Consider the following 14,736-nt stretch of genomic DNA (forward strand, 5'->3'; position numbering starts at 1 on the left):
ATATATCTAAAATACAGAGATATATATACAACAAACATGCATGCCATGTGTCCATTAGCACACAGCTGTAATTCGATGCACATTTAAATCAAGCATGTGCAATACGTACAGAAACATAGACATACTATGTTTACATGTATTTATGGTGTACCTATTTAAACATAAGTTAGAAATGTATATACACCAAGTCAACATATATGCACAGCTGCTTAAAGAAATATTTTATACACCACTACAAACATATGCACAGGCATGGGGACTCTATATATGGGTCACTGGAGCCAACCATCAGTAACCTATTTCTAACACCTCATTTGTTGTGCTCTCCTGTGTTACTGTCAGAGAAGAAATATATTTTGAATCAGATGGATCTTTTTCTTTGCAGTGATTTTACACCATGTGCAAGGAGCATCCCAGTCAGGCATAATTTGGTCCAATTAAGTTTTCAGTTCTGTTGTGCTGATTTAATGTAGCCTTTTACTAAACTGGTAAAATGGAAACTGATGCAGATGCAATTAAAAGTGCTGCCCTTAGAGGCATATGTTATTGGCAAACTGTTAGCAGGCACATTCTGTTTAATGAGCCACGTCTGAAACAGCATGTTCTATCATTTATAGTTTCCATGAATTAAACCATCAGCCCAGCAATTACAAATAGGGGCTGGGAAGTGAAAACAAATCAGCAAATACTGTTTATTTCTGGAAATAAAAGCTTTGACATTTGAGCTGTCGGTTTTCTAGTCAATGCATAGTTCGATTCTTAATGGACAGAAAATCATGAAGCAAACATCCGGTTGGACTAATGCTCAGGAAGCATACATGGATGGTACATTGCATCAAATTATATTGCACTTCAACCTGGGCAAATTCAAACAGGAAACATGGGGCAGGATAGGACAGAGAGAAACACGACAGAATGAGAAAAGGAAAGGGAAATCAACAAAGAGGAGATGATTACAAAGAGAGAGACAAAGAGAGAAAGAAAGATCAAGAGAAAGGAAAAGACTAAAGGAGACACACCAAAAAAAAATCAACAAAAGGTTAGGGTGAGAAAAATTAACTGAGCAAAGGAAAAGAAAGAAAAGGAGGTTTACACCATGGAATAATTTGCTTTCTTTAACTGTTAATTCCTGTTAATTAAAAAAGGATAGCCTGACACTAAGTGAATAATTGCTAGACCATTGTTGTTTGCTTTGATACCAGAACCATTCAGCCTTTTAAAGGAAAAGCTGGAGGGAAGGAGAAAGAGAAATAAATCTAGTTTTAACAGAGAATCAACTTGTTTACTCTGAGACTGTGTGCAAAGCCAAGAAAAGCACACCAGCAACCTGCAAAGTCCCACTGGTCAATGAGCATAGCATGCCTTGATAGCTTTACAGTCAGGTGCTTAAATAAAATACTTTTAGTGGGCTAACTTGTTTTTTCTATATGTGAAAGATTAATCCATCGAAAGTCTCAGGTGGTCTGTCGATTGTGCATGTGAGGCATCCATTTCCCTGCTGGAGATGGAATCCGTCAGTCTGTTTCCCTGTTTGATGTGGCGGTGGAGGGGAAGTTTAATTCCTCAGCTAAGCCATGCTATACTTGACCTTTGAGCACTTGATGTCGATACTGGGCGTCCAAAGGAAAATCGTTTTAAATTCACAAGTACCAATATCCCTCACCTTGATGAACATAATGAAATTCAGCAAAAATCAAGCATTAAAAGAAATGAAAAATTGAAGATGTCTGACAAGAACTTCAGTGATCACAGCAATTTTCCAAGCACCATAATTAAATGTTGATTGAACTCCTGACTCATGCTTGTGTATATTCTGCACGCACACGAGTCCTTTGGTACCTCAACTAAGTGGCCCTTCTTCACATGTCAGCTTACCAGCGTGTACCGGCAGACTATTTGACTATGTAAGGCATCAAACCAAGCCCAATTCCATCCTCACTCAGTATCCACAAATTTGCGCTTTCCAGCAACAGGGGTCACTGGACACTGGGTGATTTCTCTCCCGAAACCAGAGGCACTGAATTCAACTGAAGCCCCTCGAACAGTTGCCCAAACTTCAACTCGCTAACTCGGCAATAACCTGGGATCAAACTTGGGACACTGCAGCTCAGTACCACTTCGGACGGTGCTTTGACCAACTCAGCTCCTCGGACAGTGCCCGCTCCGGTTGATCTTTGAAAGCGTTTCATTTATGTATCCAACTCCCTCAGTCACTAGCGTCACCCCACCCCTGGGTTTATTTATTTCCAACCTCCTCAGCTTTCCCGAAATCTGTTTTGTTCAATTATTACCTCTCTTGTACTTGTCTTTATCACAATATTAACTATTGAGAACGTGGTGGCTGCACTCCGTGCTCTAGGATCAAAGAATGTCACACGGGGGAAATCAACAGAAAGTCACATTACCCGTACAGTCCTGAAAAATAAATGAATTTTTTAATGGATTTCTCGCAGATATTAACACGGAATGGGTTTATGGTAATCGATCTCCCAGTTCGGTGGGACACCAATACTTTCTCCAGCAATGAATACGCACGCTGCCAAGTATCCGCAACGCCGGCATTCTCACAAACAAAATACTGTCCATTTTCCCGTCTGATCATCCAGCACCACAGAGCTGGGTGGGACGAACCCTTTGGAAAGCGGTGTGCAGCGAAGACTAGGGAGGCTCTCGTGCAAGTTCCCAGTCTGATTTCGCACTGAAAAATTCATGAACAGCAGAAAGTAGGCCAGGGCAGCATCTCTCACTCAAGGGCTGCCTGGAGAAGCAGATCGGCGGCTGTTACAGAAACGGCAAAAGTTTGCATTTGTATCCAGACTGTCCTGAGGCCCCTGTGTTGAAGCAGCGTTCTGCTGACTTCGTGCTATACCTGATATTCCAGGGAATCAAGGACTGGAGTTCACTAAAGTTAATGTAAGCATGAAAACAATATTAGAAAAAATGGCACTAAGGCCTGACAAATCCTCAGGGTGTGATGGTTTTAAAGAAAGCAGGTGAGGAAATTGCCGATGCTCTAAAGCTCTCTCAATTCAGGAATTTCCCCTTTAGATCGGAAAATTGCAAATGTAACTTCAATATTTAAAAGTGTGACAGAGAAACCAGTTAATTACAGACCAGTTAGTGTTATATCTGTAAGACAAGTTATTGGAATCTATAATTAAGGTCAGAGCGACTGAGCATTTAGAGGCATTTGAGCTGATTAGAGAAAACCAACACGGATTTGTAAAGGGTAGGTTATGTCTAATGAATCTAACTGAATTTTTCAGGAAATAACTAAAGTAATAACAGGAGAATGTCTATGGGTGTAGCTTATAGGAACTTCCAGACGGTGTTTGATAAGGTTCCACATTAGAGACTGTTAGCTAAAATTAAAGCTCATCGAACTGAAGGCAAATTATTTACCTGGTTAGGAGATTAGTTGAGCGGTAGAAGACAGTATGTATTCAAATTGGAAGGAAGTGACTAGTGGTGTCTCTCAAGGAACTGTGCTGTGGACTCAACAATTCACTGTCATAGAGTTATACAGCACAGAAACAGGCCCTTCGGCCCATTGTGTCCATGCTGGCCATCAAGCACCTATCTATTCTTATCCCATTTTCTAGCCCTTGGCCTGTAGCCTTGTATGCTATGGCGTTTCAAGTGCTCATCTAAATACTTCTTAAATGTTGTGAGGGTTCCTGCCTCTACCACCTCTTCAGGCGTGTATTCCAGATTCCAACCACCCTCTGGGTGAAAAAGAATTCCTCAAATCCCCTCTAAACCTCCTGCCCCTTACTCTAAATCTATGCCCCCTGGTTATTGACACTTCTGCTAAGGGAAAAAGTTGCTTCCTATCTAACCTTTCAATGCCTCTCATAATTTTGTATACCTCAATCAGGTCCCCCCTCAGCCTTCTCTGCTCTAAGGAAAACAACCCCAGCCTTTTCAGTTTCTTTTCGTAGCTGAAGTGCTTCAGCCCAGGCAACATCCTGGTGAATCTCCTCTGCACCCTCTCCAGTGCAATCACATCCTTCCGAAAGTGTGGTGACCAGAACTTTACACAGTATTCCAGCTGTGGCCTAACTGCACTTTATACAACTCCATCATAACCTCCCTGCTCTTATATTCTATGCCTCAGCTAATAAAGGCAGGTATCCCATATGCCTTCTGAACTAGAGGCCTGCTTTAGGTCGGGAAAAAGAACCCGACCCGAACCCAATCGAACCACAGTGGACCTGAGTCCGAACCAGCCCGAGTCCCTCCAATTTTGCCCCGAGCCCGACTCGACCCAACTCAACCTGACCCGAGCCCGGCCCGACCCGACCATCCCTTTATTTACCTTCCTGTCACAGAACCTTCAGGAAGCTGCAGCGCATGCATGATGACGTTATAGTGACGTCACTCGCTCACTGCGCAGATTCAGTTTCGACCCGGACTCCCAGCTCAGTTAAGTTTTTAAATTTCAATACATAGCGACAGAGCACTTACCGTGTGTGTCCGACCCGACTTGGACTCGGCCCGACCCGACCCGAGCCCGACAGCCGTCCCTGGAAGATGGGCCCGAACCGACCCGGACCCGACCCATGTCGTTGGGTCCCGTCGGCTTCAGGTTAGGTAGCAGGCCTCTATTCCGAACCACCTTATCTACCTTTGCTGCTGCCTTCAGTGATCTATGGACAAATATACCAAGCACACCAAGATCCCTCTGACCTTCTGTACTTCCTGTACCTTATTAATGAATTAAAAGCCATTACAAAAGGTGGGGCAATTAAAATCAAGAATGCACAGGAAGCCAGAATTGGAGGACCACAGATATGGCAGAGGGTTGTAGGGCTGGAGGAGGCTACACAATTAGGGAGGGATGTGGCCACGGAGAGATTTGTAAACTGGAATGAGCATTTTAAAATTGAAGCATTGTCAGATGGGGAGCCAGTGAAGGTCAGCAAGAGCAGGACTGATGGATGAATGAGATTTGGAGCAAGTTAAGATATAGGCAGCAGAGTTTTGGATAAGCACAAGTTTACAGAGAGTGGAAGATAGGAGGTCAGCCACAAGAGCATTAGAACAGTCAAGTCTAGAGATAACAAAGGCATTGATGGTATGTATGCCATGCACAACATGGCACTTTAGAGAGGACTGGAGCTGGCACCAGACTGGCAGAAGGTACATCGTGGGATTTCCTGGGGGTTGGTGTTAGGACCCCTGCTTTACATGACACAAAACTTGAAAATATTGTGAACTGTGAGGAGGATAGTGATAAACTTCAAGAGGACAAAGGCAGGCTGGTGGAATGGGCAGACAAGTGGCAGATGAAATTTAATGCAGAAAAATTGTGAAGTGATTTTGGTAGGAAGAATGAGGAGAGGCAATATAAAAGAAAGGGTACAATTCTAAAGTGGGTGCAGGAGCAGAGGGACCTGGGGGTATATGTGCACAAATCATTGAAGATTGCAGAGCAAGTTGAGAAAGTGGTTAATGACGCATATATGATTCTGGGCTTTATAAGCAGGGGCATAGAGTACAAGAACAAGGAAGTTATGATTAATCTGTATAAAAGACTGGTTCAGCCTCAGGTGCAGTATTGTGTCCAGTTCTGGGCATCACATTTTAGGAAGGCATTAGAGAGGGTGCAGAAAAGATTCATGAGAATGGTTCCAGGGATGAGGAACTTCAGTTATGTGGATAGGTTGGAGAAGCTGGGGCTGTTCTTGGAGAAGAGAAGATTAAGAGGAGATTTGATAGAAGTGTTCAAAATCATGAGGGGCTTCGACAGAGTAGATAGGGAGAAACTGTTCCCATTTGGCCAAAGGATCTAGAACCAGAGGACACTGATTTATGGTGATTGGCAAAAGAAGCAACAGTGACAAAAGAAGCAATAGCGACATGACGAAAAACCTTTTTACACAGTGAAAGGTTAGAATCTGGAATGCACTGCCTGACAGTGTGGTACAGGGAGATTCAATCGAGGCCTCCAAAAGAGAACTGGATAATTATCTGAAGAGAAAATATTTGCAGGGCTACGAGATAAAGGCAGCAGAGTGGAACTAAATGAATTGCTCTTGCAGAGGGCCGGCACAGACACAACTGGCCAAATGACCTCCTGTGCTGTAACCATTCTATGATTCTAACCATTTAACATAGCAAAATCATGGATTTGTCCACATCAAGCCACATTAACTGAAAATAACAAGTTGACAAATACTGAGAGGATTGTGATAAATTCCATGTTTAACAGGCATTCAAGCAGCTATACAACTTACTGAGAATCTAACCAACTAAAGGAAATCCGATACTCTGGGAACTTTTATCTCTTTCAGTCTATCCTGGTCATTCACAAACCCTTTAAACCAGTACCTCTTTCACTCTGTCTCAGTCACTCCAGGATTCGGGGTGGGGGCGATGTAGGGGAGCGACGTTCCAAGGCTCGTAAAATCCCAGCAGCCTGGTAAATGGCTGTCAATAGGTCAATTAATTGGATTAATTGGCCTCCCACCTCCAGCGAATGGGCAGCCGAGCCGCTGCCATTCCCGCCTTTCATAATATCCCGTGGTGGCGGAAGCATATTGGGCCTCCCTTCTGCTGCCTTCCACCACTATTTTCTCACCCCTCCTGCCTCCTAGCCTGTCTCCAAAGGACTGATACAATTCTGGCCAAAGAGTAGACTGTGAGCAGGAAAAAAAAAAGATTAAGATTAATGGAGATTGCACTGATTGAAGAATGGTTTGAAGTGGTGCACACCAGGTGTCAGTGTTGGGTCTACTTTTGTTCTTAATATATAAAGATTTGAACTTGGGCATAGAGAGAATGAGACTCAGATTTGCTGATGACACAAAACTTTGGCAAATAGCATGAAGGACTGCAAAAGAGTTAAGGAAGCCAAAAATATGGCTGTGGGATGATAAGGCAGGTAAAATGCTTTTCAATGTGGAGATGGGTAAAGTGATATATTTTGGCATGAAAAACAAGGAACAGAAACATGCACTCAGTGGAAAGATGCTGAAGAGGTGTGGATGAACAGAGATGTTCAAACTAGAGACCTAGGAATTTAAATACATAGTTCCCTGAAAGTGCAATGAAATCATTAAACAGCCCAATAGTATTTTAGGGTTTAGAAAAAGAAGCATAGAGTACAAGAGCAGTAATCATTACAAGAAGTAATGATAAAATTATTTAAGGCAATGTTTAGGTCTACAACTGGAGCTGTGTGTAACTTTGGGCATCCCAGTATAGAAAAGATAGAAAAACCATGAGGAGTATACAACACAGATTCTGGCATCATGCCAGAGATAGGAAATTATCATTTTGATAAGGACCGGACTATTTCCACTGGAGTTTTTTTCCCAAATTTATTCCCCTCAAGAGGGTGTGGGTGAGCTGGCTTCTTGAATACAACTCAAGTGACTTTGCTAGACCATTTCAGAGTGCAGTTCAGAGTCAACCACATTGCTGTGGGTCTGGAACCACGTATAGGCAAGATTGGGTAAGGATGGCAGATTTTCTTTCCTAAAGGACAGTTGGATTTTTACGACAATCTGTTAGCTTCATGGTCACGATCACCTGGTATTCCAGATTTTATTTTGTTTTTATTTTATTTTAAGTAATTGAATTTAAATTCTCCAGCTGCCATAGTGGGATTTGTACTTATGTCTCCAGATCATTAGGCCTCTGGATTACTTGTCCAGTGCCTCCCAGACAGACAAGAAGGTCAAGGCAGGTATTGGAGTCTCCGAACAGCATCCAAATTTCTAACCAGTATTCAGTTCTGAGTACCAATGGGAGAGAAGGTTCCTCTGGAGAGTGCAGTGAGAGTCATGGGTAGCTCAGCTGTGCAGGGAGGGAGGAGAAAAGGCAAGACAGCAATAATGTTAGGGGATTCTATAGTTAGGGGAACAGATAGGCATTTCTGTGGCTGCAGACGTGATTCCAAGATGGTATGTTGTCTCCCTGGTACAAGGGTCATGGATATCACAGAGCAGCTAAAGGGCATTCTGGAGGGCGAGGGTGCACAGCCAGAGGTCGTGGTCCACCTTGGTAGCAACCGATATAGGAAGAAAGAGGGACAGGTCCTGCAGGCTGAGTTTAAGGAGTTAGGAAAGAGATTAGCAAGCAAGACCTCAAAGGGACTAATCTCCAGATTACTCCCAAAGCCACGTGCTAATGAGTATAGAAATAGGAGAATACACCAGAAGAATGTGTGGCTCGAGAGATGGTGCAGGAGGGAGGGCTTCAGATTTCTGGGGCATTGGGACCGGTTCTGGGGAAGGTGGGACCTGTACAAGTCAAACGGTCTACGCCTGGACAGGACTGGGACAAATATTCTTGCAGGAAGGTTTGCTAGTGCTGTTGGGATGGTTTAAACTAGTTTGGCAGGGGGATGGGAACCTGAGGCAGTTTCAGATAGGACAATTTCAGGGCAGGGAACAGGAGGCAGAAAATTAGCAAGTGACTCTGAAAGACAGAAGAAGCAAAGGTTAAAAAGTGTGCAGCACAGGAACTTGGCAGTGTTAAAAAGTATTTATTTAAATGCAAGGAGTATAGTAAATAAAGCCGATGAGCTAAGGGCACAGATAGATACATGGCAACACAATATCATTGCTATAACGGAAACTTGGCTTAAAGAAGGGCAAGAATGGCAACTCAACATCCCTGGATATAGAGTTTTTAGGCGGGATAGAGAGGGAGATAAAAAAGGAGGGGGTGTACCATTATTGGTTAAGGAGTCAATAACAGCTGTGAGGAGGGATAACATGCTAAATGAATCATCAAATAAGGCCATATGGGTGGAGATCAGAAATAGAAAAGGGGCAGCCACACTACTAGGAGAGTACTACAGACCCCCAAATAGTGAGAGGGAGATAGAAGAACAAATATGTAAGTAAATATCGGAGTGTAAAAACTATATGGCAATAACAGTTGGGGATCAATTACCTTAATATCAACTGGGATACAAACAGTGTGAAGTGCACAGAGGGGTTACGACCAGGTGAGAAAGAGATCACGGGTTCTCCTTCAACCTTCACCTGGTCTTATTGTAACAGGATTTAATTTTAAACACAGTGTTTTTAGCTCCCCCTTGGTGAATCCTTGTTCACTGCTTTCCAATCATAAGGAAAAGAAACCAGCACAAACAGGCTTTCTTAGGTTTAAAGAAGAAAAGTTGAAATTTATTAAACTTAAACTCTAATTCAGTTAACACTTACAGATACACGCTGCGCCCCACGATAGCATGCATATGTGATACACACATGCAAATAGACGGAAAAGAGCAGAAGAAAAATAAAGTGGAAAGGTTTGAGGCAATATCTGAAGAGTTGTTGTTACGGTTCTTTGAGCTCACTGTAGAGTCCTTGATTGTAGGTAGATCTTGCTTTTCATTGGGGCCCAGTATTCTTCTAAAACCTTGATTGCTGTAGGAGACTTTTCTCCCTTGGGGTTCATGTGTCTTCAATGCATTCAGAGGCTTGTGTGGAAGAAATGGGAGCAGACAGGAGAGAGATCTTCTCAGTCCAGGAGCAAACAGCTTTCTGCCCAAACTGTTGGTACAAATTCAAAAAGCTCAGGCTGCCCAGCAGGTTAGTCATGTAACTAGCTGGTTTGACCATGTCCATTTTTGTATTCGGCCATCTTAGCAGTCAACCTGGAATGCGAGCTCTCCCACCTTCAACGTCTGGTGATCAAAGGTCCATTGTGGTTGAATGTCAGCGAATGGCTACTTTGTCCTTCCAAACACTGTCTGTTAATATGCAAATGTATTTTTCCAGTCAAGGTCTGGCAGTCCTTGCAACAGGCCTTCTCTTCTTCCCAGCAACAATTTGAAATTTAATGTCCATGTGGCACAATTAATATGCCTCATTCTTGGCAGGTGGGGGCCTGCATGGCACCTCCACACCCAGGGGAATGAAATGCAATTTGAGAAAAGCGCATTTCATTAAAAGGTTGAGAGAAAAATATGATACAGAAAAAAACATGCATTTCTCTTATTCATACCCATTCATTCATAAATCCTAAAACTTATTACAGCCTGTCTTCTTTTGGTGCCAGTGTTGCTTCAATTGCCCCCTTTTGGCATCCCAATAAACATGTGTTTCTTTTTTTTTGGGACGTTTCTCTTCCATTTGCCCATTTTCATGGCTGCCTAGGGTCGAGACAGTAGTGGGTGGGCCTATCCTGAACTCTCTTTCAGTGCTTTGCTGAGTCACGCAATAGCTTTTGACTTCAGGGGATGGGTGGTTCGCTTTCTTCCTGACTGCGGGGGAGGATTCTTTGCTAATCTCCCCTTTGTCCCAGAGGACACTCCTGCCTGCAGGTATTTGTGCAGACTCTACTGCACTCCCCTGTGGCACTTCAACTAGGTGAGGCATCATCCTCACAGTTTCAATGCCCCCTAGAGGTCTTTGTCTCTGTACATTTCTGTAAATGCTGTTAGCAACTCTGGTGGGGTGCTTCTAGTTAGTGTCTGTATTTACATAGGAGGATGTGGAGTCTAATTTTTCACATATTCCGGGGTTGGCTAACCGGACAGTAGGGGTTTTATCCGGGATTCCTCCCGGACTTCCTATAACCTGCCCTCTTGGTCACTTATTCCTCTTCTCTGGCTAACCTTTTGCCAGCCTTGTGCCTGCCTGTCTCATTTTGTTCTCGGTGGAGGTCCCTTTACAGTTCACCAGCCCTCTGCTGCAGGGTCCTCCTAATACTGGTACAGAACTTAGGGGTGCAGGTTTCACTGTAGCTTGGGGTTTCCTCTCAACCTGGCACATGTGGCAACTACAGCAGTACTCCAGTTTTGGCCGGTCAAACTGCCATCTTATGCGGGCGTTGGTCTTTCGTATACCGGCATGTACAGCCACTGTAGTCTCGTGGGCCCTTCTTCATATTTCTCTCCGGTACCTCTGTGGCACCACTAACTGTTGAACTGCTGCCCGCTCCTTGCTCTCAGGTCTGTGAGGAGAACTCCATTTCCTCATCAGTACCTCATTCTTTAATGAGTAACAATCAGGGACTTCCTCTGCTTCACTTTCAGACTGGGCAGCCTGTGCTAACTCTCGCAATACTGGGTCGGCTCGCTGAGCCTCAGCTAGGGAAAATCCATTTAATTCATTCCCTGGGTCTCCTAACTTTCCAAAGAAAGTCTCGGACAGGCAGACCTCATGGTCATTTTCCTGCAGTGCCAATGCAGTCTGCTCTGAGGGAGCTGGTTTGATCATGGCTTGATCCACTACACATTCAGGGAAACTGCGGGGATCTGTCTCCCGCCACTGCCCTGCCTCTCTGACCTCCTACAGTCTTTCTTTCACTACTGTGGGGGCTACCACCTTCACCCCCACCAGATCATTATCCAGCAGCAGGTCAACTCCGTCCACAGGCAAACTAGGGACAATCCCTATGGTCACCGGTCCCGAAACTAGGTCGCACTCCAGGTGCATCCGGTGTATAGGTATAGGCATACACTGCCCTCCAATACCATTCACCACCATTTTGGTGTTCACTGCACTCTCTGGGAGGAAAGGTTAGGCCTTTTCCCAGCAAAAGGGATCTAGTGGCCCCTGTGTCCCTGAGATTCACTATGGGCTTGCTTGCCCCACTCGTGGGGTATGGGGTTACTTTCCCTTCAGATGCAAAACCCGGATAACCCTCAGGAATCCTACTAAATTTTCCTGCACTTGCAGCCGTAAACTTTCTGGGTCTCACTCTTACTGCAGTTAAGCTACAGCTTGTTCTGCCATGCTTTTCATCGGGGTCCCTTCTTCACTGAACGGGTGTGCCCCAGTTAACCATACAGGTTTTCCCTTTAATTTCCAGCAGTCAGATCTTAAATGCCCTGCTATATTACTATGGAAGCACAAAGGTCTCCGGGTCTCACTCTTGCTCATAGCACTTTACTTTTTGGCTAGAGGAGGGCCCCCTGTGTCTCCTGCTTTTCTTTCTCTCCCAGGACTGCTTGGGCTCCTATCACCTTCCCACCTTTTGTCCCTTTCGGATTTGTGGGTTTAACTAGGAAAGGTTCTCCCCTGGGAAACCGACTTATAAATTAAAGCAAACTCTTCGGCCAGGATGGCCACTTGCCGGGCTCTCTGGACCTGCTACTCCTCTACATGGGTCTTTATGGAGAGTAGGAGAGAGTGTTTAAATTCCTCTAACAGAATTATTTCTCTGAGATTCCCATAGCTGAGCTGTACTTTAAGAGCCCTCAGCCACTCTTCCGAACTCCAGATAAATTTGATTAGCTTGCTTCTTGAGGGTTCTAAACTTTTGGCAATAGGCTTTGGGTACTAATTCATATACCCCGAGGATAGCATTTTTGGTCAGTTCATAATTTGGTGACCTTTCATCTGGCAACAGGGAATAAACCTCATGGGCTTTTCCAGTTAGCTTGCTTTGTAGTAAAAGAGATCAGGTCTCAGCTGGCCATTTTAGCTGCCTTGCCAGTTTCTCAAAAGATACAAAAAATCCTTCTACATCTTCCTCATTGAATTTTGGGATTAGATGAGTTAGTTTTAACAATTCTGTACCCAGTCCTGAATTACGCTCCTCCATAATGGCCATGATTTCAACGGGGTTACTCTGTCACCCCCTAGTTGACTCAAGCCACTTCAACTCTCTCTGTTTGCATTCCTTCCGGAATATTCTTTCTCTGTCCCTCTCCTCAAATTCAAGTTTCCTCTATTCCAATTGTATCTTTGCTAACGATACCCTGTCAGATTCTGCTTCTAACCCTGTTTCTGCTTCTCCAGATTCAAGGGAAAAATGGTTGGCCACTAGTCTTAGGAGTTCAGACTTCCTAGCCTTGCCACGTACAGTGATCCCACATTTCCTCAACTCCTCCATAGACAGTGATTTTAACTTATCCCAAGTTACTTCACCCTAGCTTGGAGAGCTACTAGCTTCAGTTTCAGACATGTTAGTATTCAAACGAATTTGGCCTAACCATCAGCCTCAAGAAAATGAACATCATGGGACAGGACGTCAGAAATGCTCCATCCATCAATATCGGCGGCCACGCTCTGGAAGTGGTTCAAGAGTTCACCTACCTAGGCTCAACTATCACCAGTAACCTGTCTCTAGATGCAGAAATCAACAAGCGCATGGGAAAGGCTTCCACTGCTATGTCCAGACTGGCCAAGAGAGTGTGGGGAAAATGGCGCACTGACGCGGAACACAAAAGTCCGAGTGTATCAAGCCAGTGTCCTCAGTACCTTGCTCTATGGCAGCGAGGCCTGGACAACGTACGTCAGCCAAGAGCGACGTCTCAATTCATTCCATCTTCGCTGCCTCATGGAGAATACTTGGCATCAGGTGGCAGGACCGTATCTCCAACACAGAAGTCCTCGAGGCGACCAACATCCCCAGCTTATACACACTACTGAGTCAGCGGCGCTTGAGGTGGCTTGGCCATGTGAGCCGCATGGAAGATGGCAGGATCCCCAAAGACATATTGTACAGCGAGCTCGCCACTGGTATCAGACCCACTGGCCGTCCATGTCTCCGCTTTAAAGACGTCTGCAAACGCGACATGAAGCCCTGTGACATTGATCACAAGTCATGGGAGTCAGTTGCCAGTGATCGCCAGAGCTGGCGGGCAGCCATAAAGGCGGGGCTAAAGTGTGGCGAGTCGAAGAGACTTAGCAGTTGGCAGGAAAAAAGACAGAAGCGCAAGGGGAGAGCCAACTGTGTAACAGCCCCGACAAACAAATTTTTCTGCAGCACCTGTGCAAGAGTCTGTCACTCTAGAATTGGCCTTTATAGCCACTCCAGACGCTGCTCCACAAACCACTGACCACCTCCAGGCGCTTACCCATTGTCTCTCGAGACAAGGAGGCCAAAGAAGAGTATTCAATCACACACAACCACAAGAAAGCCTGTATTGAAATCTTGCTCTTTTTTTGATTGGGAGCAATTTGGCTTCCCACTTCCAATTTCTCTCATTTGTCTGTGGGTAAAGTCCAGGATGGTAGCACCCAAAGTTCTGTTACGACTAGGTGAGAAAGAACTCTAGGGTTCCCTTTCAGCCTTCTTACTGTAACAGGGTTTAATTTTAAACACACTGTGTTTTTAGCTCCCCCTTGGTGAATCCTTGTTCACCGCTTTCCAATCATAAGGCAAAGAAACCAGCACAAATAGGATTTCTTAGGTTTAAAGAAGAAAAGTTGAAATTTATTGAACTTAAACTCTAATTTGGTTAACGCCTACGGATACACGCCGCGCCCCACGCTAGCATGCATATGCGATACACACATGCAAATAGAGACAGAAAAAAGAGAAGAAAAATAAAGTGGAAAGGTTTGAGGCAATATCTGAAGAGTTGTTGTTACAGTTCTTCGAGCTCACCATAGCATCCTTTATTGTAGGTAGATTTTGCTTTTCGTTGGGGCCCAGTATTCTTCTTAAACCTTGTTTGGTTTGGGAGACTTTTCTCTCTTGGGGTTCATGTGTCTTCAGCGCATTCAGAGGCTTGTGAGAAAGAGATGGGAGCAGATGCCCAAACTGTTTGTACAAATTCAAAAAGCTCAGGTTACCCAGCAGGTTAGTCATGTGACTGGTTGGTTTGACCATGTCCATTTGTGTATTTCGCCATCTTAGCAGTCAACCTGGAATGCGAGCTCCCCCACCTTCAATGGCTGGTGATCAAAAGTCCATTGCGGGTTGAATGCCAGGGAATGGCTACTTTGTCCTTCCAAACACTGTCTGTTAATATGCAAATGTCTTTTTTCCAGTCAACGTCTGGCAGTCCTTGTAACAGGCCTTCTCTTCTTCCCCACA

The sequence above is a fragment of the Heterodontus francisci genome, chromosome 17 (genome assembly GCF_036365525.1).
Source record: "Heterodontus francisci isolate sHetFra1 chromosome 17, sHetFra1.hap1, whole genome shotgun sequence".
Classification (NCBI taxonomy): Eukaryota; Metazoa; Chordata; class Chondrichthyes; order Heterodontiformes; family Heterodontidae; genus Heterodontus; species Heterodontus francisci.